This window comes from Sapajus apella, unplaced genomic scaffold (assembly GCF_009761245.1).
Source record: "Sapajus apella isolate SASKATOON/1434 unplaced genomic scaffold, GSC_monkey_1.0 scaffold47, whole genome shotgun sequence".
Lineage (NCBI taxonomy): Eukaryota > Metazoa > Chordata > Mammalia > Primates > Cebidae > Sapajus > Sapajus apella.
Genome location: NW_022436987.1, coordinates 6,283,478 through 6,311,231, shown reverse-complemented (window position 1 = coordinate 6,311,231; position 27,754 = coordinate 6,283,478). Strand labels below are relative to the sequence as shown.

The window sequence follows — 27,754 nt, the reverse complement described above, 5'->3', positions numbered from 1 at the left end:
AATCACGCGCTGACAGCCTGGGGTTGGTGACAGTTGAGCTAGTTGCGGGTGGCAGCCCTTCAGCTGGCATGAGCCTCTCTAATGGGCAACATCAATCAGTGAGTAACAGAGACCTCACAGCCGCTGTCCTGTCCCAGGTCTCAGGAAAGCCTGGGGCTAAGTCTGGAGACAGGCAAAAGATAATCTGGTTGGATGTTTTTCCAGCATCCATTCTCTCTGTCCCAAAGCTAGTTTATCCTGGAGACTACATTACAACTAGAAAATAAAGATAGACTCCCTCTACCTGCTGCCACCTCAGAGCTCCAGCCCCCAACCTAAGGGCAAGCTGGGCCTGAGCCCCCAAGGGAAGGAAGGGTACAGCCATTTCTCTCCAGGTACAACGGCATCTTATTAACCCATTTATGCCAGAGGTTGCAATTTTTTTTAATGGCAGACGTGAAAAATCAGACCTTGGCAATGACCTTGAGCAGTAGGATATAAATAACTCCCACAAGCTTAGCATTCCAATAACGGAACACTAGGCATAAATGGGTTTAATATACTAAGGGTCCAAAAAGATGACTGGGCTCTAGAAATGTTTGGCTTCTCAAGCGAAGATTCTAAACCCCAGCCCAGAGCCAGATACGACCTGACAACTTCCTGTCAGCCCAGATTCCCTCATTCAGACTGTCCCTGCATTCCCCATCACCATACCCTATCCACGTGCCACAGCCTCATTCAGCAAACATTTGCTAATGTGTGTCAGGTCCTGACACTCTGTGGCTCCACGTCCTTTTCCCCTCCCCCTCCAAAAACACACACACACACTTGTAATTTAGAAGGTATTTATTGAACTAATAAAAGAGTGTTCAAAGAAGCTTATCACCATGTGTGACTCATATTTTAGTTAGTGGCTTTAGGTTTCTCTTGTCCCCAGCTTCTCAAGAGAGTAATTAATAAAGCACAAACAATTTAAATCATTTGGGAGTTCACTATTTAAATGCTCTAAGAGTGAGCTTCATGTAATGATACAGCCATTCCTTGAATCATCTGTGGGCAAAATCTCCTTAAGCAGGAAGACACTGGGACATAACTCCCACTTGAATGAATAGGGCTATTAAACCTCCCCCAACAGGACAAGACAGGAGACAGTGTGCATGCACTCTCCTTCATGTATCAGCTGCCCTAACTGGTTCACAAGGGCTATCAGAAACCTTCATTCTGGAAAATACCCCTTTAACCTGAGGCTTGGCTCTGCATCTTCTACCTAACCCTTTCCAGTAGCTTCTTGGTACCCGGATGAGTAATTATCAGAGTGTGGTTCCCAAACCAGCAGCACCAGAATCACTGGGAACAGAAAGGAAATGCAATATCTCACACCTCACCCAAGACCTACAAACCAGAAACCCTAAGAGTAGGGAAGGCCGGCAATCTGTTTTAAGCAGCCCTCCCGGAGACTCTGAGTAAAGCTTGAGAACCTCTGCCCTACATAGAGATGCGGCCTTCACAAGACCTGTGAGGCCCTCCACAAAGACACGGCTAGCCCACAGGAGCCCTTGTGTAAATTACAAAGGGAGTCTTCTCTAGGAGGATGTGACCACAGCACATGCTTGTCACATAGAACCAGAGCTGTATTTTAGTCCTACTCACCCCCTCAACTGGTCACCCTCATCAAGTAAACAGCCCACACAGTAAGATATAGCAGCCCTGCCCCTAGGAACAGACTCTCTGACCCAAGGCTCCACCACTGGACTCCTCATCCCGTGTTCCAGCCACTCCAGACATTTTGCAGTTCCCTGCACGCATCATGGTACTTCCTACCTCCTGCATACCTTTGCCCTATCTAGTCTCTCTACCTAGAATTCTCTCTCCCCTTCCCATTTTCTACCTAGAAAACTCCTGCAACCTTTAAGACTTAGCTTGGTTGTCTCCTCTTCCAAGAAATAATTGCTGACTGCAGGAGAGTCCGATTCCACTCCTCTCAGCTCCCTTACTATGTTTTGTTCGCCTCTCACATTGCCCTTATCTTGCTGCATTTAATTGTTTGTTTCCTTGTCTCTGTCCTCCTCAAGGGCAGGATCTGTGTCTGATTCACCTCTTATATCAGCACAGTGCCTAGCATATTCATACAGTGACAAATACTGAGTGTCAGTTCTGTACCACGCTCTTTGTACCAGAGATACAGTAATATCCTATCAGATGGATCGATCTCATGGAGTTAATTCACAGTTAAGGGAATGGTGGAAAGGGAGAGAAGAAAGAAAGGAAGAAGCAAGACCCTTGCAGAAGTAGTGGGACATAATTGTTTTTCTGGTGATTTGCAATGATTTAGAAGCTGCCTCAAAAACATGATCACTTCCTCCAGCTCTGGGAGAATGAATTCATTTACTGCAAGGCCCTCTCTGGATACAGTCACAAAACCAAAAAAGTCAAGACCAGTCCAAAGCAGAAAAAAAAAAATTCTAATCAGGAGACCCGTCCTCCTGTGGAACCTGGCTCACTCCCAGCTACTGAAGGGCCATCCTGCCATCCAAAGCATTCAGTGCCTTCCCACAGGGGCTACCCCCAAAAAAGTGAACAGGGACAAGACCATATCTGAAGTCTTGATGCCTCACCTCCCGCAATTAAGCCTCAAATAGCTTTGTCAAGACTCCAATCAGGTTGGCATGATCCTCCTCACTTGGCTGCTAATCTAATAACAAGACATGAATTGCAAGTTTTTATTCACTGCAGTAATGCAATAATGGGAGTTCTTGTTGAAGCCATTTGACTCCTGGACTAATTTCTGCATCCAGTGAGCAATGGCAATTAATAAAGTAGGCATTCAGTTTATATGCAGGAAAGATGAATTTTCTCAAAAATGAAAGAGCAGGTCTGGAGGTGGGAGGAAAAGTGATAGGGAAGAGACTGTTGTAATCAACCTGGAGAGAGATGATGAAGCCTGCACAAGGGGAGAGGCAGTGGATGGAGAGGTCATTCTAGAAGGACATGGATGTTTGGGATATAGAACTAGATGTAGGAGAAAGAGAACAAGAGGGAGCAGGAGGGAGGTGAAGGAGTCTGGTCTGGCTTCTGAAGGTGCTACAGGAATAGCTAGGACAGATTTGCTAATAGAATCAATTTTTGAGCACACTCCCCACCCTAAGCCCAGTTTACACACAGACAGAGGCCTCCTCACCCATAGACTCACATATAAACACAGAGAAGGCATAAAATTGCACGTACAAACTCATCACAGGACAAATGGGGACTCACTGACAGATGTGCATAAACATATTCACTCACTTAAAACCAGAGTTTTGAAATAATTATTCAGAAAATTGAACACAAAAATACTTTAGCGTCAATTATAGGCGTACATTATTTTATTGGGCTTTGCTTTAGTGTACTTGGCATATATTGTGTTTTTTACAAGTAGAAGGTTTGTGACAAGCCTACTGGTGCCATTTCTCCAACAGCATGTGTTCACTTCATGTCTCTGCGTCACACTTTGGTAATTCTTGTAATACTTCAAATGTTTTCATTATGATTATGTCTATTGTGGTGATCTGTGATTGGTGATCTTTGATGTTATTGTAATTGTTTGGGGGCACTATGAACCATGCCCATAGAAGATGATGAACTTAACTGGTAAATGTCGTGTGGTTTCTGACTGCTCCACTAACCAACCGTTTTCCTGTCTCTCCCCCTCTCCTTGGTACTTCCTATTCTCTAAAACACAACAATATTGATATTAAGCCAGTTAGTAATCCTTCAATGGACTCTACATGTTCAAGTGAAAATAAGAGATGCATGTTTCTCACTTTAAATCAAAAGCTAGAAATGATTAAGCTTAGTGAGGAAGGCATGTTGAAAACTGAGATAGGCTGAATGCTGGGCCTCTTCTGTCAAACAGGTAGCCAAGTTGTAAATATAAAGGAAACATTCTTAAAGGAAATTGGAAATGCTACTCCAGTGAACACATAAATGATGAGAAAGCATTATTGCTGACATAGAAAAGTTTGAGTGGTCTGGATAGAAAATCAAATTAGCCACAACATACCCTTAAGCCAAAGACAAATCCAGAGCAAAGCCCAGCTCTCTTCAATTCTATGAAGGCTGAGAGAGGTGAGGAAGTTACAGAAGAGAAGTTTGAAGCTAGCAGAGCTAGTTTCACATGGTTCTTGAGGTTTAAGGAAAGAAGCTGTCTCCATAACATAAAAATACAAAGAGAAGCAGCAAGTGCTGATGGCAAAGGTGCAGCAAGTTATCCAGAAGATCTACTAAGATCATTGATAAAGATGGCTACACTAAACAACAGATTTTCAATCTAAATGAAATAGATGGGAAAAGATGCCATCTAGAACTTTTATGGCTAGAGACAGACAATGCCTTGCTTCAAAGCTTCAAAGGACAGTCCAACTCTCTTGCTAGGGACTAATGCAGCTGTTAACTTTAAGTTGAAGCCAAAGCTCGTTTACCATTCTGAAAATGCCAGTGCCTTTAGGACTTTTGCTAAATCCTCAAAGACGTAGAAAGTAAAATTGCAGATATTAGAGGCTGGGAAGGACAGGGAGGAAGGGAGGATATAGAAATGTTGGTTAATGGATATGAAATAACAGCTACATAGGAGGAGTTCTAGTGTCTATAGCACTGTAGCATAAATATGGTTAACAATAATTTAATGTATATGTTCAAAACCTTAAAGAGAGGATTTTGAATGTTCACAACATAAAGAAATGATAGATGTTTGAAGTGGTAGATATGCTAATTACCCTGATTTGGTCATTACACATTGTATGCATGTATCACAGTATCACTCTGTATCCTGTAAACACGTACAAGTATCATGTGTCAATTAAAAAGAGAAAGAAAAAACAACAAAGCCTGATGACTGCACATCTATTTATGGCATGATTTACTAAATATTTTAAGCCCACTGTTGAGACCTACTACACAGAAGAAGAGATCCCTTTGAAAATATTCCTGCTCATTGACAATACACCTGGCTACCCAAGAGCTCTAAGGGGGATGTACAAAAAGATTAATGTTATTTTCATGCCTGCTGACACAACATTCGTTCTGCAGCCCATGGATCAAGGGGTAATTTCTTTTTTTTTTAAGATGGAGATTTGATCTTGTCACCCAGGCTAGAGCGCAGTGATGTAATCTCAGCTCACTGCAACCTTCACCTCCCAGGTTCAAGCGATTCTCCTGCCTCAGCCTCCCTAGCAGCTGAGACTACAGGCGTCCACCACCATCCCCAGCTAATTTTTTGTATTTTTAGTAGACATGGGGTTTCTCCATGTTGGCCAGGCTGGTCTCAAACTCCTGACCTCAGGTGATCCACCCGCCTCAGCCTCCCAAATTGCTAGGATTACAGGCCTGAGCCACTGCACCTGACCTCAAGGAGCAGTCTTGACTTTCAAGTCTTATCATTTAGGAAACACATTTCATAGACTATAGCTGCTATGCATAGTGCTTTCTCTGATGGGGCTGGGAAAAGTCAATTGAAAACCTTCTGGAAAGGATTCAACATTCTAGATGCCACTAAGAACATTTATGATTCATGGGAGGAAATCAAAATATCAACATTAGTAGGAGTTTGGAAGGAGCTGATTCCAACCTTCATAGATGACTCTGTGGCATTCAAGACTTCAGTGGAGGAAGGAACTACACATGCAGTAGAAAGAGCAAAAGAACTATAATTGAAAGTGGAATCTGTAGATGTGGCTGAATTGCTGCAATCTCATAATAAAACTTTAATAGATGACTAGTTGCTCCCTGTGGATGAACAAAAAGGTCTTTTGAGATGGAAGCTACTCTGGTGAATATTGTTGAAATATCAAGAAAGGACTTAGAATACTATATAAACTTTGTTGATAAAGCAGCAGCAGAGTTCGAGAGGATTGACTCCGATTTTGAAAGATGTTCTACTGTGGACAAAATGCTATCAAACAACATCACAGGCTACAGAGAAATCTTTCACTGTTGTCTTAGTTCAAGAAATTGCCACAGTTACCCAGACTTCAGCAACCACAAACCTGATTAGTCAGCAGGTATCAGCATCAAGTCAAGACACCCCTACCATAAGCAAAAAGACTGAAACTCACTGGGAGGCTCGGGTGATAGCATGTTTTAGCAAAAAAAGTTTTTTGTTTGTTTTTATTTTGGGGGAGGATTTTCATAGTTTTGGAGGAGGAGGTTTTATATTGTTGTTTGAGACAGCCTTTCTCTGTTGCCCAGGCTGGACTGCAGTGGCAAGATCATGGCTTGCTACAGCCTGGAATTCCTGGGTTCAAGGAATCTTCCTGCCTCAGCCTCCTAAGCAACTGGAACTACCACCACACCTGGCTAAAAACATATTTTTAAACTAAGGTATGTACACTGCTTTTTAGACATAATGCTGTTGCATTCTTAATAGACTACAGTATAGCATAAACATCATTTTAATATGCACTAGGAAACCAAAAAAAAAAAATTGTGTGACTCACTTTATCAAAATATCCACTTTACTGCAGTGGTCTGGAACTGAATCTGCAATAGCTCTGGAGAGTGCCAGTGTCTGGATTTTTTTCATAAATAATGAATTGTTTTACTGAAATGTTCTATGATTATAAACACTCTTCATCTATAAAACATCTTGTATTTGCATGGCACAGTTTACTTTTCAAAGAAAATTCATAAATATTATCCCCTTAAAACCTCATGAGGTTGACAGTTTTTTGTTGTGTTTGGTTGCTTTTGTAATTTTCAAATGCATTTTGTGCTGTGTACTGACCGTTAGTGCTCAGAATGATGCCAGCTCTTTTTAGCTCTTCTAGTGTCACCAGGAGCTGGAAACCATAACACTATCCATTTCCAGGTGGAAACTCCCAGCAGCAAAAATGTATAGCTCAGGAATCTAGGAAAGATGTAGGCTATAGATACAGAATTGGGAGTATTAGTAAAAAGTGGCTGTTGAAGTCACTGAGAAATTCAATCAGGGAGAATAAATAGAAGAAAAGAAGAGGTCTGTAAGCAGAATCTGGAGAATACTGACATGTAAGTGAGGGGTAGGCAAATGTGAGGCTGAAAAGAGGAAGAAGAAAGGCAAAGACAAGGAAGTATCCCAAAGCCAAGGGAGGGGCAAGGTGAGACATGAGGAGAGAGAACTAGAAGATGGGGCAGGTTGGACTCTGGGTGGCAGAGCATCAATCAAGTGCTGTTCCTAGAAACTGTCAACTGAGACTCCATGTGCTAGGCAGCTCAACCCCATACACTGGGCAGCTCAACCCTGTGCACCGGGCAGCTCTACCCCGTGTACCGGGCAGCTCAACCCCGTGCACCGGACAGCTCAACCCCGTGCACCGGGCAGCTCTACCCCGTGCACCGGGCAGCTCAACCCCGTGCACCGGGCAGCTCTACCCCATTCACTGGGCAGCTCAACCCCATGCACCGGGCAGCAGCTCTACTCCCACTGGTGCTGCTGCCACAAGGCCATCTACTCATGGCACTGTCTTCCTGACTCCTCACTCCCAGGTCCCACTAGTCCTCTGCCTCTGTCACTCTGCAGTGGACACTTCCAGAGTGAGAGAGGCAGTAGTTTCCTCACTGAAGTCACCAGGTTTCTTTCAGAAGTGTTAAGAAGTTGAAAAGTGACAAAACTTAAACTCAAAAGACCTTTAACAAAAAATGAGACTACATTGCTGGAATGGTTCAAAGAACTGAAGGGGAACATGAAGAAGCAGAGCAGCTTCAGGAAGCCCAAGGCAGGCTGGTTCCCAGGAAGCAACCCCCCAGATGAACTTTCATGTGGAGGAAGTCAGCTCATTAGGGAGAGCCTGCAGAAAGGAAAGAAGCAGGGTTAGGTGAAGGGAGAACTTGAGGTGTGAAAAACTGCATCACTTGGCAGAGGCCCCACCTCCCCCAGGGGAGTTCTGAAGCTGGGGTGACAGTGCCAAGTTTTCATCTCCCCATGTTGGTTGGTTGCCCTGAGTTGAGGCAGGGATGCCAGGTCTGTACCCCACATCAGAAAGGAGGGTATGATCTTAGACAAGGCAGGTCTCCTCAGCTGAGTTACCATAGGAGATGAGCAGCCCAGGGCTTCCTGCCAGCAGCTCCCAGCAGCTTGAAGTAAACAGTCCTTCATCCTGTTATAGACGGAAAGTTCATATCCTCCACCACCCCACCCCAAGCCATATGTTGAAGCCCTAACCCCCACCGTGATTGGATTTGGAGATGGGGTCTGTGAGGTGATAAAGGCTAAATAAAGTCATGAGATTGGCACCCTAATCCAAGAAAGCTGGTGTCCTTATATGGGGAAGAAAAGGCATCAGAGCCGTCTCTCTCCACCATGTGAAGACACAGAGAGAAGGCAGCTGTCTACAAGTCAGGAAGCGAGACCTCACCAGAAACCAACCATGCTGGCACCCTGATCTTAGGCTTTCCAGTCTCCAGAACTGTGAGAAAATAAATTTCTTTGTTTAAGCCACCCTGTCTATGATATTTTCTCATTATGGCATTTCTAGCTGACGAATACAATTTCAAAGGACAGTACAGCATATTCCAGGGGCCAGCAAAGGAGCCGAATCAGGGACCAATAAAGTTACTCAGGACTCTCTCTCTCTCTTTCTCTCTCTCTCTCTCTCTCTCTCTCTCTCTCTCTCTCTCTATCTCTCTCTCTCTCGATTTCTCACTCCACCTCTGCTCTTTTCCCTAAATTGTAAGAGACAACATGACCATCTACAGCCCCTCCTCTGAAGCCATGATCCAAGCAAGAGAAGCAGTCTCCCTCAGACTTCAGTCTGAAAGATCCCAGGAAGAACTCTGATTTGCCCCATTTATACCATGTGCACCATCCTGGGCCAAGCCAGAGGTCAGCAGCATGGAGCACTATGATTGACTTTACCTTTAACCAGATAGGTTAGATTTGCTATCAAAAGGCAAAGGAGAAAGATAGATATGCTGAGTAGAAACAGGAAACAGAAATGACACCCATTATTTTACCAATCATTTGCTCAGTCAAGTGTCAGTAACTTGCCGGGACCAGTGACTCTCACTTCTAATTCCAGCACTTTGGGAGGCCAAGGTGGGCAGATCGCTTGACCCCAGTTCAAGACCAGCCTGGGCAACATAGTGAAATCCAGTATCTATAAAAAATACAAAAATTAGCTGGGCCTAGTGGTGTGCACCTGTAGCCCCAGCTGCTTGGGAGGCTGAGGTGAGAGGATTACATGAACCTGGGAGTTTGAGGCTGCATTGAGCCACGATCACATCACTGCACTTCAGACTAGGTAAAAGAGTAAGACCCTAACTCAAAAAAAAAAAAAAAAAAAAAATTAGGGCTGGGCACAATGGCTCAAGCCTGTAATCCCAGCACTTTGGGAGGCCTAGGTGGGTGGATCACCTGGGGTCAGGAGTTCGAGACCAGCCTGGCCAACATGGCAAAACCCCGTCTCTACTGAAAAAAAAATACAAAAATTAGCTGGGTATGGTGGCAAGTGCCTGTAATCCCAGCTACTCCAAAGGCTGAAGCTGGAGAATTGCTTGAACCCAGGAGGCAGAGGTTGCAGTGAGCTGAGATTGCACCATTGCACTCCAGCCTGGGCTCAAAAATAAAAATATTAGCAGCTCACCAACCATATAACATCAAGCAAGTCAGTGCCTCATCTTTTAGAACTTTCTCCTCCTCTGTCAAGTGGTGATAACCATGGTCATAGTGAGAATAAATGAGATAATGCATATAATAAGCACGCATGGCACAGGGTTGGCACATCGTAAATGTCCAATAGAAGATAACATCTATTACTTTTATTATCTGGATACTCCTATAAGAAAATATAATTTTGCATCTCAAACATCTGAGCCAATTTTCAAAGCATGGATGATAAGAAAAATCCAATTATATTTGCCCCAGGTCCAAAAACTCATAAAGTTACCTGGAATATGCATTTTTCAAATAAGAACATTAAAGCTCAAAGAAGTTAATAACTATCTTGAGATGTCACTAAAAGAAGAGATATGGCTGGAATCAACAACCCTGACCTCTAATAGCATCCCCAGATACCCCCAAACCAGCTGCCACTCCACCCTGCCATTGTCTCCATGGACACCCGCAACCAGACCCTAACTCATCCTAGCCCAGAGATGCAGCCTCATCTTTTTGTTCCCAGACACCCAAGCTATATGATCAAGCCCAGGGCTGCTCAGTAAGCATTGCTGTGATGGAATTGAAACCCTATGGGATATCTAGAAAGCAAGTAGGATATCTGGAAGTAATAAACTTCTGACTGCTTGTTCATTTGGAACCCAGTGGGGGTAGCACAGATTCTTCTCACCTCTCTTCCTTAAGAATCAATAAAAATGTAGTGATGCATTTAGCAGAGGGAAATAAATGAAATAACCTTTTATGGGACTGATACTTTGGTTACATTCCTAAAAGTCATTTGAGGTTAATTTGATATATCTCTTGATAATTGAAGTACAAATTTTAAAAACTGAGTCTTTTTGTCCTGAGAAGAAAAAGAAGTGTTTGATTGGCCATGGGATGTGGGAGCAGCAAGTAGAAAGTAGCATTTTTAGTTGAGCCTTGAAGGATGACTAAGTAGCCTTGGACATTTCAGGCAGGAAAAAACAGTGTGAGCAAAGATACAGAAGTAAGCAATGAGGAATATGTTTGGGACTGGCAGGAGCAGATGGGAGTTCAGGGGTGTTTGGTGAACGTCAGAGGCTGGCCTGAGTCGGGGTGAGGCTGGCAGCAATGGCCCCTGCACTGCTCCCAGGCTAAGCAGAGGTATGAAGTTCCAGAGGAGGGTGTTCAAACAAAGGGATTTAGACTTCGAAGCAACAGAATTTGGGGACAAATTTGTTTTTTCTGCTCCTAACTTAGGAGGGCAGTAGGAAGACAGGCCTGAGTTCAAATCCCACTTCTGCCATTTCTGTGATAGGAGGTTTTATGCAAGTTATTTAACCCCTGGTGAACCATTGTTTTTTCAGGTGCTAGGGACGATAAGAATGCTCACCTTAGAGTATGTAAACCTAATGCCTGCAGGTGCCAGGGAAGTGACGTAAATAACATCAACTGACTATAAAGCAACAAGTACTAGAGACTGCATTCAATTCTAATCCTAAAAGTGGTCAGACTCAAACATTTAAAAATATTGTGCAGACTAAACAAATGCACTTTGGCAGCCGATAGCCAGCATGTGAATTCTTGACTATCTCATAAGGTTGTTGCAAGAATTAAGTGAGATAGTAAATATAAAGTGTTTTGCACAGTAGAGGAATCAGACAAAAAAAGAGTTCATATGCTATTATTCATTTATATGAGCTTCAAGAATAGGCAAACTGATCTATGGGGAGAAAAGTAAGAAAAGTGTTTACCTGGGAGGAGGAAGGGAGATTGGCAGTGAGTATATAGGAACCTCGTGGTGTACTGCAAATGTCCTATGTCCCGTTCCAGTTTTGGTTACATGTTTGTAAACATATATAAAAATTCATTGAGATATACACTTAAGTCTTGTGAGCTATATTGCAACAAGTTGCCCTTCAATCAAAAGGGAAATTTTAAAACAAGTCTTTCACAGGGTAATAAGAGCTTAATGAATGGTTGTTGTAGTTATTATTACCATTACTACTTTTACTACCACTTTCATTATTAGTAAGCCACAAAGTCAGTAAAACAACCAAATGAGCAACAAACAGTCATCAAAAGACCGGCCAGATCCTGAGTGCTGAGTGTTTATGTCAGATGACATTTCCCAATAATGACTACGTATAGATACTTAGCCCTCCATAAACATAGGTTCCACACATCTTTTCTGGTCATTATTTCCTAAACAATATGGAATAACAACTATTTACATAGTATTTATATTAGATATTACAGGTAATCAGAGATTAAAGTAAACGGGAGGATGTGTGTGTTATATGGAAATTCTACATCATTTTATATCAGGGACTTGAGCATCTTCAGATTTTGGTGTCTAAGGGAGGTCCCGGAACCAATTCCCCATGGATACCAAGGAATGAGGCTCTGTGTATGTGTGTGTGCATGCTATGACATGTTTCGTTTCTCCCATATTTCATGGTGGCAAGTGCCTGAAGATGGATCCCTCCCACCAAGAGATGGATCCCAGGCTTCTTAGCCTGGGAACTGGATATATGAGTCAAGAAGGCTCAAGAAGCTTTTTCAATGGCCCTAGACATCATCTGACTGCAGCTTCATGAGACACCCTGAGCCAGAACCACTCAGCCAAGCTCCTCCTGCATTCCTGACCCACATAAACCATAATAGATTTCTATGCTCCCTCCCCTTGGATCTGGGATGGGCTTGTGACTATTCTCACCAATAGAGTGTGGCAGGTGTGATGCTATGTGACTCCTGAGACAGGTCATAAAAAGCATATGACTTCCATCTGGCTTTCTCTTGAAACATATGCCTTGGGAGCTCTTCTTCCGATGCTGGAGAAAGTATGTGGAGAGACTGCATAAAGATGCCTGAGAAGCCCTGGCTATGCCAGCCCTTAGCTATCCAAGATTTCTTAGCCTTGGAACTGGATATATGTGTCAATAAGCCTTTTCAATGGCCCTAGACACCATCTGACTGTAGCTTCATGAGAGACCCTGAGCCAGAACCACTCAGCCAAGCTGTTCCTGCATTCCTGACCCATTGAAATCATGAGAGATAATCAACAATTATTATTGCCGTAAGCCAGTAAGTTTTGAAGTGATTTGTTAGCAGCAACAGATAACTGACATAGATGTTGGTACCTGGAAGGTGGGTGAAGCTGCAACAACAAAAACTAAAGATGGAGCAGCATCTTTGAGGGTGGGACTTGGAAGGACATTGGAGAGACCATGCCATCCGATGGCTTCAAGAAGGTGGACTGGAGACATAAAATTGAAAGACACAATCCCAAATGCCATAATTCTGAACATTGGAATCCTGAAAGATTAAAATCCCAAAAATAGAATTCCAGAAAAAATAATTTTAATTATTATTTAAAAGACATTTATTTGTATTTTAAAAGGGGTTTTATTTGGGAAACATATAAAAAATGACAGAACACTTCATAGGCCATTTTATTTGATAAAATAGGCAATAATAACCTACATATTTTTGTAAGCATAAGCGCCCATGTATTCTAGGGACAGTCACAGGAGTACAACAGTTATGAGCAGATTAACCCTATTCATAAAGAAATAGGTCAAAAAGTGAAATGTACAAACACCTGTCACTATAGTTGTAGTTGCATGCACCCAGCTTTATAACTGAAGTCGTCTGAAATACTGTGATGGACAACTTACATCTTTTGATGAGATCCTTCAAAAACCACCATGGGTCACCAGTGAATATGCGGTTGCCCAACCAAGATTCTAAGAGATTTTATTTTTTATTTTTAACAACGCAGATGTACAAAAAGGACATATCATTATTTATTGAGGAAGTTTCCATGTTTTTACATTGAGAATCAGGACAGTCAATTGTGTTACTCTCTGTCTGAGGCCAAAAGCCCCGGGACCTGGGTAAAACCTCGTGTGTCCTGGAATCCAAAGCCTGGTGAGCCTGAAGTTCTGATGTCCAAGGTAGCAGAAGAAAAACCTGTCCCAGCTCTCAGAGAGAGACCAATTCACCTTCTGTATTTGTTCTTTCTGAGCCCTCTGATGATTAAATGGTGCTCACCAATATTGAGGGCAATATTCCCCACCTGGTCCACTCAGACTCACACACTAACCTCCTCTGGAAACACCCTCACAGACACACCCAAAATAATGCTTATCAAGTTTGTAGGCATTCCTTATTCCAATCAAGTTGATAACTCAAATCAAGTCCACAAGTCCGCCCCTTGACAACTTGGCACTCACACATACCTCCTTAAGCCTCCTTAAAGACAGACAATAACAAGGTAATAGTTCTGCTTAACATGATGCAGCTATCGTGTGTACAACCAAAAACATGATAATTCCTTCCCCAGAATTTCACTTTCAGTATTTCAACATTCCAGGTTTTAATCTTTCATGATTATGATTTATAGAATTTCAGACTTTGGGGATTTTGATCTTTATGGTATTTTATCTTTTAGTATTTCGACATTCAGATACATGACACTTGGAATTGTGTCTTTTGGGATTATAACCAGTACTGCAAGAAGGCGATCCATGAGTACTTAATGGAAAGTAAGCAAGATGATATTAGAAAATGGAGGAAAGAGAATCCTTATAATATAGTCTATCAGTCTGCTTGAACTGCCATAACAAAATATCATCAACTGGGTAAATTAAACAACAAAATTTATTTTTCACAGTTCTGGAGGCTGAGAAGTCCAGGATCAAGATGCTGGCTGATTTGATTCCTGGTGAGGGCTCTCTTTCTGGGTTGCAGATGATGGCTATCTTACTATAGTGTCTTCACCTGGAAGAGCAAGAGCTCTTATGTCTCTTTCTTTCTCTCTCTCTCTGTTTTTTTCAGACAGAATCTTGCTCTGTTGCCCAGGCCAGAGTACAGTAGCACAATCTTGGCTCACTGCAACCACTGCCTCCCAAGCTCAAATGATTCTCCCACCTCAAGTGATGCACCCAAGTAGCTCCCAAGTAGCTGGGACTACAGGCACATACCACCATACCCAGCTAATCTTTTGTATTTGTAGAGACAGGGTTTTACCATGTTGTCCAAGCTGATCTTGAACTCCTGAGCTCAAGTGATCTGCCCACCTCGGCCTTCTAAAGTGCTGGGATTATAGGTGTGAACCATGGCACCACCCAGCCCTCTTCCTCTTCTTTAAGGGCCCTGGCCTGATAGAATTAGCATCCCACACTTATGACCTCATTTAAACTTTATCACCTCCTCGCTGACCCTGTCTCTAAATACAGTCACATTAGGGGTTAGGGCTTTACCACATGAATATGTGAGAAGACATAAACATTCAATCCACAGTATACAGTGAGGGGAAATTCAGCAATACTCTCTTCTACCGTAAAATGGAAACTAGAAAATGTACCTAATGAATTGGATGATCTAGCAAAGGAGATTTCCAGGTAGAGTGTTGAAGGTGCCACCTGGCTTCTGGTTGCTTATAATAAAATGTGAAAAGTGAGAAGATGTGTTAAAGAAAGAAGCATTGAACATAAAGGGGCCAGGACTTGCTGGGTTTGAAAATAAAAATGTCTTACTGCTAAATTCTCCAGACAGGAAATGATACTGAAATTTTAAAATGTCCTCCAGGCAAAGATCAAATTCAGTGTCCTCACAGGAAAAATAATCTAAAGACAAAACTGACAGAGTGAATGCAAAGCCCTTTATTAAGACCTCAAAAATATGTAAGGTGGTGCTTCAAAGAGGTCCCTCACCCATAAACAATAGGGCTTCTGGTAATCTTAATTGCAGTGTCCCATAGCAGCCTTACAGAAAACTCAAGATGCAAAGTAGCTTATCTCATTGATACTTGTAGTTGTGAACTTTAACTAATGGAGCAAATGCCAATAGGATTCACAGAGTCTTATTTATAGATTATAAGGTTATTACATTGTGTGAAATATTGCCTGCATAGATTAAAAGGGACACTGATCATATACAATGAAAATGAGTCTTTGCAGGAGGCGGAGGTTGCGGCGAGCCAAGATTGCATCATTGCACTCCAGCCTGGACAACAAGAGCAAAACTTCATCTCAAAAAAAAAGAAGAAAGAAAATGAACCTTTGGACCTTTAAACCACTATAAGAAAGCAGGCTGAGAAAACTACTTAGTTGCAAACACTGGCTGTTTTTTATGGAAAAAGAAAAGATGACTCAGCTTCTGCTTCTGAGCCCAGAAATTGGAGCCAAGAGCCATAGAGAACCATTCTCAGGCAGCAGGTCTGAGTTCTAACCAAGAAACTGCCTGCATTCCCAGCAGAATTTCAGAATTGCCAAGGCCCCCTGTGTACCTCTCATTTATCTTTTTTCTTCTTTTTTACAGGATGATCTATAATGCTTATCCTATGCCTGCCCTATTATTGTATATTAGTTAGAGGGAAGAGAATATGTTTCTTTTTTCGTGGGTCTATAGATCAAGAGGAACTGTGAGGAGGTGCTATATTTGAGATATTTACCCAAGGAGCCTCATCTGAACCTGGACCCAATTAGATGACAAGACCTGGGAGTTCAAACTGATGCTATAATATGATGAGACTTTTGTGGGCCTTGGGAAGGGACAAGTGTATGTTCAATGGAAAAGCTACGAATCATCAGGAGTCAAAGGTAGACAGAAGTAGCCAGACTCCTGTGATGCTTGCATCCTGGTATCCTTGCCCTAACGTAATTCCCTGCCACACTAAATCATAGCTAGCTCTGAGTAACCAATACAATACAGAAGAAATGAGGCTGGGTCATAAAAGGCCTTGCAGCTTCTGCCTTGGACACTCAGACCTCTTGCTCCAAAGGAAGTCAACTGCCATGATGTGAGACATCCATGGTGCCCTATAGAGAGTAACTGAGGCCCCCTCCACTGGCCAGCACTAACTTGTCTGCCAGTGAGTGATCCACCTTGAGAGTAGATCCTCCATCCCCAGTCAAGCCTTCAGATGACTACAGCCCTGGCTGACATTGGAGGCAAGCTCATAATGACCCTGAGCCAGAACCACCCAGCTATACTGCTCCAGAATTTCCAAACTACGGAATGCTTCAAACTATGAGAGGGAAGAAATGATTATTGTTACTAAAGCCATTAAGTTTTGGGATGATTTATTACACAGCAGTAAATAACTAAAACAACTCTACAGGACATGTAAAGAACTTGCAATAGAGTGAAAAGAAAATGTATAGACACTGGAGAACACACAGTTTAGCGCCGCATGAGATTCACCCAACCAGCCTGTTAAAGGACAGTTTCTCTCCCTGCTGGAGTGTTGGCAGAAGTGATGTGCTTGGGGGTGGTGAGATTTTGGGAGACAGTTTCAAGAGGTGAGTTGGCACCTTAGAGAGAAGGTCCTCCTTTCAGCATTAAATTCCATCAGGTCCTGGCTTTGTTATTGCAAAACAGATCTTTCCATTTACAGAGCTCTTTTGCATTAGCTCTGTCACTGTGGGAAAGAGGCAGGTCAGAGATTATCTTGCCTATAAAACAGAGGATAAAACTGAGGGTCCCACTGGGTAATTGGCTCGTCTGAGCCCTGAGCAGTTTCTGCTTCCATAACAGCTCTCAGCAGCACAGAATTGCCTTTGGCTGCCAAAAGAATCTGAATTCAAAATGCCAAGGCTGGCTGGGCGCAGTGGCACAGGCCTGTAATCCCAGCACTTTGGGAAGCCAAGGTGGGCAGATCATGAGGTCAGGAGTTCAAGACCAGCCTGGTCAACATGGTGAAATCCTGTCTCTACTAAAGATACAAAAAATAATAATAATAATAACTCGGCATGGTGACATGCACCTTAATCCCAGCTACTCAAGAGGCTGAGGCAGAAGAATTGCTTGAACCTGGGAGGTGGAAGCTTCAGTGAGCTGACGTCGTACCATTGCACTCCAGCTTGGGAAACAGGGTGAGACTCAGTCTCAAAAAAAAAACTGCCAAGGCTGGGCCATAAACACACATTAAGAAACAACATGAAGGGAAAATGCAGGCCAATTGCTCTGAGACCCTCCTCAATAAGTAATAACAGACTTTGGCTGCTTTAAAACAATCTTTCATACCTATTAAAATCTGTCCCTTGGAGTGCTAAAGCTGAACTAATATCACAGCCAAGATTATGCCTCTTTTCACCATGTGACCTCAGGCCTTTTTGGGTCTCTGAGCCCGATCAGTATTATGTGGGATTAGACTGCCTGGTATCTAAGGCTTCATGTGGTTCTGACATCATAGGATTCATGAGGAATTTGTGGGCCCTTCAACATGGAAGTTGGCACAATAATACCAGGCGGTTTCCATCTTGAGTCTCCAATCTACAAGATCAATGCCAAACAGGAAATTGCAGGCAGTAATTTATTCTGAATTCTTCCACCATGGGACTTGTTTACATACATTGCTACACAGACTCTAATAAAACATTAAACAGACAAGGAAGATTTCTGCCAGCTTCCCCAGCCCCCTGACATATGCTCCCTTTTCTGCCAGTATCCCCTGGAGAGAGGACCTCCCTAGGACTACAGCTGTGATCCAGAAAAACTGCAAAGAGCCAGGCAGGAGGTTGGTTGCAAAAACAACCAAGCCCATAAAATGAAATGACATAAGAATAAAATAAAATACTATAAAAAATAAAATGACCAAGCTAGATGAATATCAGAGAACCCTCTGATCAATACCCACCTTTGGTCTGTATGTCTAAAGGAGGAGAGACACAAATTGGAGTATCTGCCTGCCCAGCCCTGCCCAGTTGACTTTGCCCTACTGTATTAGTCTGGGTGCTCCAGGGAAGCAATGCCAATAGAGTAGGTAGATAGATATAGTTATGTAGATATATAATAAAGAGATTTACTATCAGGAATTAGCTCACACAAGTGTGGAGACTGGGAGGTGCAAGATCTGTAGCCAGCAAGATAGAGACCCAGAAGAGCAATGGTGTAGTTCCAGTTTGAGTGCAAAGCCTGAGAACCAGAAAAGCCAATGGTGTAAATTCCAGTCTGAGTCCAAGTCCAAAGGCAGCAAACTGACGTCCCAGTTCCCAAGACAGTCAACCAGAGAGAAAGAATTCTTTCTTACTCAGCCTTTCTTTCTCTTTAGGCCTTCAATGGATTGCATGACGCTCACCCACATTGGGGAGGGCAATCTGCTTTACTCTATCTTCCAAATCAATGTTAACCTAATCCAGAAACATCTCACAGACACACCCAGAAATAATGTTTAGCCAAATATCTGGGCACCATGTGGCCCAGTCAAGTTGACTCATAATATTAACCATCACATCCACTGAGGCCCTGAAGGAATAGAAATTTACCAGAATTGGCCGGCATGGTGGCTCACGCCTATAATCCCAGCACTTTGGGAGGCCGAGGCAGGCAGATCACAAGGTCAAAGATCGAGAATATCCTGACCAACATAGCGAAACCCCATCTCTACTAAAAAATACAAAAATTAGCTGGGCGTGGTGATGCAGGCCTGTAGTCCCAGCTACTTGGGAGGCTGAGGCAGGAAAATTGCTTGAACCCAGGAGGCGGAGATTGCAGTGAGCCGAGACTGCGCCACTGCACTCCAGCCTGGTGCCTGGTGACAGAGTAAGACTCTGTCTCAAAAAAAAAAAAAAAAAAAATTACCAGAATTACACTTTGGCAAAACAGTAAGATGAAGTAAGGTCAGTAACTGACCACTGTCGATCCTGGTGCCTGGTCTATTGGGCTTGGCTCTAGGACCCCAAGTGAGAACTGAGCTGACATTGCGTTTTATATTAGCCATTGTCATTTCACATGAGAGAATAGCATACCTCCAGTCTTTCCCCATTACATTAATCTGCACAGTAGAACATAGGACCAGAAATAGCTAGAAACACGGAAATGAAAACTCCATTAACTTGAAGGCTAAATTGTGATCCCCTAAAGTGGGAATGCCTGAGAGTTTGGGGAGTGCGAAGTGTTCACTCTGAAGAAGGAAACAACCAGTATGGAGCTGTACAGGTTGCAGGCCAACATGGGAAGCAGACATGTTTCAGCAGAATATGCAGAATCAGGACAAAGCAGATGACAGGGAACTGAATGGTGAGTAAGTTGCTTCTGTCTCAAGGTCAGCGCTACACCAAGAAGACAGGGTTGGCAGTCAGCACACCACCTATTCTGAAATGGTGCCTCACGTTGTTTACGGCTGATGTTAAATACAACCACAACTAGGTTAACTGTTGAGTAAGTGAAATACAATAAGCTCACTTCTTTGCTAATCTTTTTGATGTATTTACAAATTCCTGAATAAAAGGTGACTTTTGATACTTAAAGAAGACTAAATTGCAAGGGCATACTCAGTGTGTACAGTGGCCATCATAATACTCAGCAGGGATAGACTCGGGAAGCAAGTCCCCTGTTCCTCCTGCCCCAAGACAAAAGAGAGAGAACCTCTTTTTGCTAAGGCGTTGGAGCCTCTCCTTACACTTTAAACTTCCTTCTTACTTGCTGAGAGGCAGACCCAAGACAAGGTCACCCGTGTCTTGACTCCTAATCCAGTGCTCTCTCTGCTGAGCTGTGAAGAAGCAAAGCTCAGAGCTTGGGCTCAGGAACAAACACCAACTTGTTATCAAGTAAAAGTGGGACATCAAATACCAGCTCCTACTCTGGAGCACCTCACACACACAAACCCACCACTGCTGGACATCAGCACCCAGTGTGGACGTGATGGAGTGAAGTTAGGAGAACCGAGCTACTTGATTGGCCCAGGTTCCAGGAAACTCAAAGGCAGAAGCTGCAGGGGTATGAAGCCTGGGCCTTGGCTGGGTTGCAGGATGGCAGAGTAGATACTTCACTCTCTTCCAGTGGTGTAGACTACTCACCCCTATACCAGTTACCTGCTGTAGCAACCCATAACTAGTCTTTCTTATCATTAACTTGCTTCCTTTCTGAACTCAGTATCTGCCACCCACCTCCCTACTCCCCATTCTCCAACCCTGGAGACTTGGCCAGTGCAAGGACTCACTGGCATCACAGCCTCATCTCCTCCCTGTGAATCATGACTTAGCTCATCCTGAAGACCACAGGGCACCTATAGCCCTTTCCCCCTCCATCCCTGAAGATACCAACCCAAATCCCAGCCTCATGGCCAGTGGCTGTGCATGCCCAGCTTCCCCTGGCAGGGCAAAGACAGACAACAGAACTCCCTCTGTTCCAATCCTGTACCCAGGGGACTAGGAGACTACCATCTGAATAGACATCTCCAGAGAAGACATACATATGGCCAATAAGCCCATGAAAAGATGCTCAATGTCATTAGCCATTAAGGAAATGCAAATCAAAACCACAATAAGATACCACTTCATACCCAATAAGATGGCTACTATCAAAAGAAGAAAAAGAGCAAGTATTATTAAGAACATAGAGACATTGGGAATGCAAAATGGTATGGTCACTGTAGAAAAGAGGTTGCTGGCCTCTCAAAAAGTTAAACATAGAATTACAATATAATCCAGCAATTCCACTCCATGATACCCAAGATAATTAAAAGCAAGAACTCAAACAGATACTTATACACCAATATTCATAACAGCAATATTCACAATAGCCAAGAGGTAGGAACAACCTGTGTCCACTGACAGATAAACAGATAAAATGTAGGATAGATATACAATAGAATACTATCTAGCCCTAAGAAGAAATGAAATTCTGATACATGCTACAACATGGATGAGCCTTGAAAACATGCTAAGTAGAATAAGTCAAACAAAAAGTACAGATATTATATCATTCCACTTATATGAGGTACCTAGAATAGCCAAATTCATAGAGACAGAAAGTAGAATAGCAGTTGTTAGGGGCTGGGAGGAAAGAGGGTATGAGGAGTTATTATTTGATGGGTAGAGTTTCTATTTGGGATAATGAAAAAATTCTGGAAATGGATGGTGGTAATGGTTGCACAGCATTGTGAAGGTACTTAGTGCCACTGATTTATATACTTTAAAATGATTAAAATGGTAAACTTTATGGTATATACATTTTGTCACAATAGAAAAATCTGAAATGAAAAAAATTAGTCGATATACTTCACCATTTCAATGGAATATAGGCGATAATATAGGTTGACTTCCTCCTGCCATGCCCTGCCTGAAAGGTTTTAAGGAGGACAAACACTGGAGGCCCACTCTACCTCCAGGAATTCCCAGGGCAGGACAAGGGTACCAGGAGAAGTCACGGCCAAGTTATTGCTGTCAGCTAGGTGGAGACCAGGTCCATGGGCAGGACAGGCCAAGCAGTTTTTGGGATGGGATAGGGGTAAAAGAAACAACCAAGCTTACCACATCTTTAAATTGTACTTTTAAATAAACTGTCTCTAAGTTTCTTTATGATGGGTATTGAACTCCAAATTTACCAGACAATTTCCAGTGCAGTATTAAAGCCAAAGGAGCAAATAAGCTCCTCTTGCTTGACAGGGTGAGGCAGTGGTGCATGCAGGAGGAGCTCAAGTTTTGGCATCAGATGGACCTGAGTTCAAGTCCTAATGTTTACCAAGTACAGTACACGGCCTTGGACAAGTCATTTAATCTTTAAAAGACTCAGATTCTCCACTGTAAGATAGGGACAGTAATACTCCCAGGATTGATGCAAAGCTAATAACTGAACACTTATTACATGCCAGCTATAGTCTTCTCAAGGACCCTACAAAGTAGACACTATCAGCCCTCATTTATTAAAGAAACTAAGGCACAAAGAAGCAAAATAACTTCACCATTCATTCATCACATTTTTTTTTTCAGGGCCAGGGTCTCTCTGTCACCCAGGCAGGAGTACAGTGGCACAATCATGGCTTACTGCAGCCTCGAACTCCTGGCCTCAAGTAATCCCCCTACCACACCTTCCCAAGTCCTCACACATTTTTTGAATGTTTTCCACAATTCTAGGCCCTAGGGAAATAGCAATGAACCAGACAGACAAAATCTGTCCTTACGCAGCGGCTATCTGAGCAAAGAAGACAGGCAATGAGCTAGGTGATTTCAGTGTTTCCTGGGTGTAAGGATCAGGATATGTGGAGGGCTTTGGGAACAACAATCAAGGTCAGGTGTAGTCTGGATCATCAGGAAGAGCATCTCAGAGGCAGTAATAATAAAGCTGAGAACCGAAGACCAAGAAGAATTGGAGGACTGTGAAGAGAAGAAGTAGGGACAGGAGAACGGGAAGCAGTAGGTTACTGGGCTGGTAGGCAGGTACAGAGGGAATGAGGAGGCCTAGGTATTGCTGTGAGGGGCATATAGCAGACACTGATGAAGTTATCTCTGCCCTCTGTCAAATTGTAGCCAGAACAAAGTACGCTGGGTTGCAGTTCAAAGACATGGTATCCAGTTCCAGCTATGGTGCTCCTTGAGCAAGTCATAGCCCCACTCTGAATCTCGGTCTCCCAACTGCCTATTGTCACCCACACTGTAACAGACGGTATGCCATTACTGCTAATTGACATTTCGCTCTCTCCATCACTTGGAAAACCATTTCAGCCCCAGTTGTTCTCTGTGGCTCTAAAAATTACAAAAATTTTAAAAATTGCTAGGCTCCTGACTGAACAATAATTATTGTGGGATCACAAGACCAACCAGGCTCTTACCCTAGCCCATTACCTCTCCTCTCACTTCACCTGAGAGGGGAAAAAGAATCAATGCAACAAAGTCATCTATTCTCCACTTTATAAGCTGCAAAGCAAATAGTTTGTCAAGGTTTTGTAACAGACAGCGTGGGTGACAACAGGAGTTGGGAAACAGATTTAGAGTGGGCGTGATAACCTACCTGTTGTCACCCACACTGACATCCCGACTGTGAAGAAGCACATTGGAATGTCTGGCCTCTGACGACTGGTCCCATCTCATTCATTCATTCAGCCAACATTTATCAAGAACTGTTTATGTGCCCAGCCCCTTTCCAAAAGGTGGGAATCTATCAGTGAACAAAACGGACAACTCTTACCCTAACACAGCTTACATTCTAGAGGAGGGAAGACATACAATAAATACAATAAATATGTAATAAGCAAACAAATAATATAATTTTTTAAGAAAGGTCTAGGTGCTATAGAAAAAAGGAAAAAAATAGAACAGGGATTAGTTTGTATTTTTAAAAGTGTGATTAGGGCAGGCTACATTGAGGAGGTGTGTTTGAGTGGTGAAGACTTGAAAGAGGTGAGATTTCAAGCCATAAAATTATCTGGGAAAGGGAAAATGTGGGCAAAGGAAATACAGCAAAGAGTGGGGGCAGAGAATCCCCACCATGTTACAAAAACAGTAAGGAAGTCAGGTGTCTGTAGCAGGGTGTGAAAGGGACTAATGACAGAAAATGAGGCCAGAGAGGGAAGGGGGATGGCTGCACCGATTGCAAAGGGCCCAGTAGGCTATTTAAACTTGCTCCACAGCCCCCAGGCTCCCAGCCACTGGCAACCTCTTTGACTTAGTTGGGCTTCTGGAAAAAACTTCAGGGAAGTGACAACAGCCCAACTTCTTCCTCCATAGTGCTGTCTCAAGAATGGCTACCATGTGTCTTGGCATTGAACTTGGCAGCCTAGACACAGGCTTGCAGTATGGTCCTCATATAGGCCACACACCCAGGGATCTCTTGCCCCACCCCATCCCTCTACAGCAGCAGTCGCCAACCTTTTTGGCACCAGGGACTGGTTTTACAGAAGATAATTCAAGATGAAACTGTTCTACCTCAAATCATCAGGCATTAGTTAGTCTCATAAGGAGCATGCAACCTAAATCCCTCCCATGTGCAGTTCACAATAGGATCACGCTCCTATGAGAATCTCATGCCGCTGCTGATCTAATGAGAAGTAGAGCTCAAGCGGTAATGCTCTCGCCCACTGCTCACCTCCTGCTGTGTAGCCCAGTTCCTAACAGCTCAACACTGACCCTTACTGGTCCACAGCCAGGGGTTGGGGACCTTTCTCTACAGGGCTCTCTCTCTCCCTTTGCTCAGCCTTTCTCCTCATTGCTGGGCACAAAGGAGTCAGGAAGGAAGGCACTGGGTTCCAGGTTGTAGAGAAATTTTTTTCTAGCCGATGCCATTACTGTTAATTGACGTTTATCTCTCTCTCATCACTTGGAAACCCATTTCAGCCCTAATTGCTCTTTCTGCCTCTGAAAAGTAAAAAAAAAAAAAAAAAAAAAAAACTAGGCTCCTAACTAAACAATAATTATCCTGACATTACAAGGCCAGCCAGGCCCCTTACCTTAGCCCTTTGTTCAACTTAGGGAAAAAAAAATGTGAATTAATGCAACAAAGTCATTTATTCTTCACTTTATAGGCTGTACAGCAAATACTTTGTCAACGTCTTTTAAAAACCATTTTCCTCTCTCACATTATGCTCAGCAAGTTGCTTTGTCTATCCCTCAGCTGTTGATTTTTGCATCTTGTTAGGGTTGTTCTGTGCTCCTAAGGAATTAATAACAAATTAGCCAAAGTCCATGAGCTGCAGCTCAGCCTGCTGGGCTTACCTGGACAGCCAGCCTGGGTGCTGCTTCCCTTCTACTTCATTCCTGGAGGATGAGAATATCCCTAAGGATGAAGCCTTGGTATTTTTCATCTTACTCTGTATTGCCAAGAAGAAGTGGAACTGCCCTGGGCTTGATTTTGAAGTCCTAAGGATTGAGTGTAGATTTGGGGGGAAAATGGGGGAAGCCACAGGGAACAGCTGAAAGGATGTGGTTTTGCAGACAGATCTCAGTTTGAATCCAAATCTAACTATCTGCCAACTGTGTGGCTTTAGACAAGTGTCCTTAGTGTTTGGGGCTATGGGGATCCAAAGGGTGTCACAGCTGTGAGCACCCAGCTGCAAGTCATGCTGGGTCTCAGCAATGGGAAGGGGCTGAGGAGGGGTGATAGAGGAAGCTGAGAAGGTGCAGGTCTGGAGTTGGGCCTGTAGTCTGCCTAGAGAACAGCTTCTTGAATGGGAAAATTCAGAATCCAGATCTCAATGTCCAGATGGAGTCACTGAATATTCAGGTTCAGTCCAGGCTGGTTATCAGTGTCCAAATTCCCCATGGGCCCTTGGGTTCCAGAAGGACTCTAACTGGGACACTATACAATATGTGAAAAAAGAAACAGAATACAGTGGTCAGGAGCATAACCCAGGCTCCCTGGGTCCAAATCCTTACTTTGCCACTTACTAGCTGGCAAAGTGTTTAAACTTTTGTGGTCAATTTCCTCATCTATAAAACGAGGCAAATCATTGTACCCATGATACTCAAGGATTTATTGTTAAGATTAATGAGTTAATATATGTAAAGGGCTTAGAAAAGTATTTGACAGCTAGGATGTGCTAAACAGGGAGAGCTTTTAAAAATATAGTTAAAAGGGGTTCTCCTATTATAAAATTATTATTACTGTTATTTTAGAGATGAGGGTCTCACTGTGTTGCCCAGGCTGGAGTGCAATGGCTGTTCACAGGTGCAATCATGGCCTGTTGTAGCCCCTAACTCCTGGGCTCAAGTGATCCTCCCACTTCAGCCTCCCGAGTAGCTGGGACTACAGGCACTCGCCACCATGCCCACCTCCTTTCACAGAAAACTTAATTGCCTTTTCCTTTCCTATTCATTTGTATGAGTAAAAATTATATATGGCTTTATAAACCCAGACATCATCTTTAATGCTTCTGTCTCCACACCCCACCAACCCAAACAACCACCCAGTTTTCCTGCCCCTTTCACCACTGTCCAGCCCGCCGTGCCTCCATCGTGCCTCTCTGGACAAGGCATCACTTAACTGCTCTCTGGTCTCCCTGGCTCTAGACTCACCTTATCTAATCCATTCATCACACTTCCAGCAAAGCAGTCATTATAAATCGCAATCTGATCACATTGTCCATTTTAAGCCATTCCATTGGGCCTCTCCTATTGTCTACAGGAGTCATTAAAACTCCTTGGCACACAAGGTCCTACCTGGTCCCCTACAAATTCCTGTAGCTTTATTTACTGTCTCCTGCCCCCGCCCTTTACACTCCAGGAACACTAACCTTCCTGTTGTCATCCATACCACACACGCAGGTACGCACACACACAGACCAACCCTTCACACACACTCCATGCTTCATTTGTTCATCTGCCTGAACTATCCTCCCAGCTTCTCCCACCTCCTTCCACCTACCCCTCATATCATTACTACCACTACCCCCATACATTGCTTGCCAGCTCCCAAATAGCTAGCACCTAAGACCCAGGTGTCACTTCTTCCTGGAATCCTTCCCTGAAGCCACCCGTTGGATTAGACATTTGTTTCCCATTAGAATAATCTTAGATAACAAATTCCTAAATTTCAGTGGTTTGATGCAATAGAGGTTTATCATTCCAGGACAGTCTAAAGTAGGCATTCCTGGTTGGCAAGCAGCTTTCCCTCATGCGGAAATTAGAGATACATCTTTTGGCTCCATAAACCCTAGGGTCTCAGAGTAATCTACATCCAGCTGATAGAAGGGGTAAGAGGGACTGGAAGAGGCACATCCACTTCTTAGGATCTCTGGCCAGAGGGGTCACCTCACTCCCACCCACATCCCATTGGTGAGATCAAGTCACAAGGTCACGCCTGGCTGCAAGGAGGGCTGGGAAGATGCAGTCCAGGAGCCTTCTAGCTCCACCCTGCTGACAGGGGAGCATGCCATTTGGTGGGCTGTTGATTCTTGCAGCCACAGGGCCTCTTCTTGTCTCTATGTCCACCTCAGAGTTATTACAATGTGTGGCTATAATCTGTTTTCATGCCTACAACTCCCACCAGATTGTGAGCTTCTTGAGGGCAAAGGCCTTGCTCTTTTCCTCTCTGCACCCAGTGCCTGGCACTAGTGCTTGGGACTGTTGGATGAATGGATGACCCGAGTTAAGGACCAGCTCAGCACCTAGGTAGGTCTAATCCTGCAGGCAGATGGTCCTCCCTGCAAGCAGCTGAGCCAGGCTTGGGAAAGCAGGGACACCAGGACAGGTCATGAAGGCCGATCTACCCAGAAAAACAGAGAAGACGGGGAGAACGATTTGGCTCCTGTGAGAGGTTTGCATCTCCATCTCCATGGGATTCTCAGGACAAGAAGGGCTCAAACCCTGAGAGCTCTGAAACACATATTCTTCATAGCTAACACGTACATGTAACCTATGCCATGTGCCAAGCACTATCCACCAATCCTTACAATAACCCCATTTTACAGATGACAAAATTGAGACATGGGAAGGTTAAATGAACATGATACTGCCTCTATCC

At 43.5% G+C, this 27,754-nt stretch overlaps 1 long non-coding RNA gene across 2 annotated transcripts in view; it reads right to left on the bottom strand.

The window, feature by feature from the left end:
• The window catches only part of LOC116525132, a 107,492-nt gene that overhangs the window by 21,166 nt on the left and 58,572 nt on the right, over positions 1–27,754 (bottom strand). The window contains exon 3 of one of the 2 annotated variants that reach the window (XR_004257590.1): positions 18,403–18,493. The exons of the other annotated variant lie outside the window; for it this stretch is intronic. This is a non-coding gene — a long non-coding RNA (uncharacterized LOC116525132). The remainder of the gene's footprint in view (positions 1–18,402; positions 18,494–27,754) is intronic. 2 annotated transcript variants of the gene reach the window in all.